General features: G+C 62.2%; 1 protein-coding gene across 1 annotated transcript in view; it reads left to right on the top strand.

The window, feature by feature from the left end:
- TSNARE1 (t-SNARE domain containing 1) overlaps positions 1 to 271 on the top strand; it is a 35,431-nt gene extending 35,160 nt beyond the window's left edge. Inside the window, exon 8 of the mRNA XM_014539980.1 lies at positions 142 to 271. The gene's annotated coding sequence lies outside the window, so the exon portion shown is untranslated. The remainder of the gene's footprint in view (positions 1 to 141) is intronic.
- The last annotated feature ends 1,767 nt before the right edge of the window (positions 272 to 2,038 follow it).

Consider the following 2,038-nt stretch of genomic DNA (forward strand, 5'->3'; position numbering starts at 1 on the left):
CCATCCATCCATCCATCCCTCATCCATCCATCCTCTGTTTACTCATCCACTCAACCATCCATCTGCTTGGTCATTTGCCCATCCATTCACTCTCCTGATGGCTGTGTGCTCTAAGCGCCCCCTCACCTGGGCTCGGTTCAGGAAATAAACGAGGACCCCGCTCTCTGGAGCCCCGTGGTGGGGAGCCACGTGCACACCGAGGAGCCACAGTGGCCGTGGGAGGCTCGCAGGAACACAGGTGGCACCGGGCAGGCAGCCAGGTGCTCGGCCAGCCAGGGGCGCGCCCTCCTTCCGCCCAGAGTTCCAGAGCCAGCTTTCGGCCCGAGGTTTTCGGTTCTCTCTCGAACCCAGTCCCTGCTCCCTTCCCTTCGAGAGTTTCCATTTAAATACCCAAATTGTTTACTCGCTGAAATCAATCGACAAGGGACCCTCTTGTATTTGCAATTCAATTGCCTATGATACACTGTATCCCAATCACAGCTCCGATGGGTTCCTTTCCAATTTATTTTTCTCCTAACGCTCTCCTCTGCGGCAATTCCGAGACTAATGGTCCCCGGATCCCCCTCATCAGGAGAGAAGGATGGCGAGTCGCTACAGTTCGCGGTGGGCGCTCTGATCGGTGGGCTCAGACAGGTCTGTCCCTCCCCTGCCCCACCCTGCCCTGGACTTCCCACCCGGAGGGCCTGGGCCTCTGCCGGACACGCCTCTCTCCACTCCAGGCCTCAGTTTCCCCGTCTGTGAAGTGGGCCCGAGGGTCTCAGGGCCCCGGCAGCTGTGCCTGTGTCTGTCCACGGCGGCGTCGTGTCTTTCTGGCCACCTGTCCCCTCCCCTCTGTCTTCAGTGTCCTGCCCAGGCAGCTCAGAACCCTCCCCAGCCCCCACCTGCCCCAGCGTGTCCCAGACGGCCTGGCGGTGACCCTGCAGGTGTGGCCACCAGAGCCAGAGAGGCCGATACTCACTCCTGTGTGCGAGGGTGTCTGTGTGCACGTGTGCGCATGTGCGTGTCCGTGCGTGTCCGTGCGTGTGTGATGAGGGCCGTTCTCAGAGCCTGAGGAATGGTGTCCTGCGTCCACCCTGCCCGCCCTGAGCTCAGGCACAGGGCAGCTCACGTCCCGTCTGGTCCCAGTTTCTAATGTGGGACGTGGGGCAGGCACCTGCCCGCGATGGATGAGCAACCTGAGGCCCTGGGGCCCCGGTCAGAGGCAGCCGGGAGCTGCAGGCCGGGCAGGGGCGCGCCCTCCTTCCGCCCAGAGTTCCAGAGCCAGCTTTCGGCCCGAGGTTTTCGGTTCTCTCTCGAACCCAGTCCCTGCTCCCTTCCCTTCGAGAGTTTCCATTTAAATACCCAAATTGTTTACTCGCTGAAATCAATCGACAAGGGACCCTCTTGTATTTGCAATTCAATTGCCTATGATACACTGTATCCCAATCACAGCTCCGATGGGTTCCTTTCCAATTTATTTTTCTCCTAACGCTCTCCTCTGCGGCAATTCCGAGACTAATGGTCCCCGGATCCCCCTCATCAGGAGAGAAGGATGGCGAGTCGCTACAGTTCGCGGTGGGCGCTCTGATCAGTGGGCTCAGACAGGTCTGTCCCTCCCCTGCCCCACCCTGCCCTGGACTTCCCACCCGGAGGGCCTGGGCCTCTGCCGGACACGCCTCTCTCCACTCCAGGCCTCAGTTTCCCCGTCTGTGAAGTGGGCCCGAGGGTCTCAGGGCCCCGGCAGCTGTGCCTGTGTCTGTCCACGGCGGCGTCGTGTCTTTCTGGCCACCTGTCCCCTCCCCTCTGTCTTCAGTGTCCTGCCCAGGCAGCCGCCTGCTCTGAGCCACAGCTGCCCGCGAGGCGCTCCCTCTGCTGGTCACCATCCCACCTTCACCTCCGGGGACTGGCATTCGGGGGCCTGGGGGCCACCTCTGTGCAGGGCTGGCCAGCTGGGCATGCAGGTAGGGTGGCCCCAACCCCCCTTTCCAGATGGGGCACCGAGGGACCAGCCAGGGCTGTGACCCTGCACAGCTCTGGTCGGCCGCTGGGCTGAGCCCTG

The sequence above is a fragment of the Myotis brandtii genome, unplaced genomic scaffold, assembly GCF_000412655.1.
Source record: "Myotis brandtii unplaced genomic scaffold, ASM41265v1 scaffold2325, whole genome shotgun sequence".
NCBI lineage: Eukaryota > Metazoa > Chordata > Mammalia > Chiroptera > Vespertilionidae > Myotis > Myotis brandtii.